The 745-nt window shown below is 42.0% G+C and overlaps 1 long non-coding RNA gene across 1 annotated transcript; it reads right to left on the reverse strand.

The window, feature by feature from the left end:
- Window positions 1–140: 140 nt before the first annotated feature.
- On the reverse strand, window positions 141–739 carry LOC106512316 (uncharacterized). Its single transcript, XR_001309646.1, has 3 exons — window positions 535–739; window positions 304–419; window positions 141–217 (listed from the first exon to the last, which is right to left on the reverse strand). It is a non-coding gene; the product is annotated as an uncharacterized LOC106512316 (long non-coding RNA).
- Window positions 740–745: the final 6 nt, after the last annotated feature.

The raw sequence follows: 745 nt of genomic DNA on the forward strand, positions 1-745 counted from the left end.
CTGATGTAATCTGAGGCAGCACAGTCCTGTTGAGAGTTTGTACAGAAACCTACAGGTAAACAACACTCAGAACAGAACTACATAGAAATGTTTTAAGTTTTTACAATAAAAATCAATGGCATCATCAAAACACTTTTTTGGTAGCATTTTCTTTTCTTTCAAAAGCAGTTCTAGCATATTTCTTGATCTCTGCGATGGCCTTTCCTGGGTTGAGACCCTGTGGAGAAGTTTGTTGAACAAGCAATAAGACACCAAAACCTTCAAATTTGTGAGGAAATGTGCAGATTATTGATGTAAAAGCACCTAGGGGCAAGTCTTCGTACAGTTCATGGTGGTGTGGCAGCGGTAAAGGGAGAAAGGGTCCTGGAGTTTAGCCAAAAGCTCCTCGGTGAACTCGTCGCGGGCGTCGATCATCCATCCTGTGGGACGACAAGATTCAGGGTTTTTCTTATTTCAAAATATACAGTTTGCTCTAAGGTTCAATCATAGCCTTATTATGAGGTTTATTTCGTATTTGAATAATTAACATTCTACCTGCACGAGGACAGCAGCTCCCAGGTGTTTGTCTCCGTTCCACCAGTAGCTGGGACAGCTGGTGCTGCAGCAAGTACACAGGATGCACTCACAAGCCGTCCTGTCGAGTGAAAACAGCGAAATAAAATCATACTTTCTCTCTGCAGCTTTTTGTGACACTCTCTCTCAATAGAGGCACAAGATTTAACTAAAAAAGGCGACTGGATCATTT

The sequence above is a fragment of the Austrofundulus limnaeus genome, unplaced genomic scaffold (genome assembly GCF_001266775.1).
Source record: "Austrofundulus limnaeus strain Quisiro unplaced genomic scaffold, Austrofundulus_limnaeus-1.0 Scaffold5662, whole genome shotgun sequence".
Lineage (NCBI taxonomy): Eukaryota > Metazoa > Chordata > Actinopteri > Cyprinodontiformes > Rivulidae > Austrofundulus > Austrofundulus limnaeus.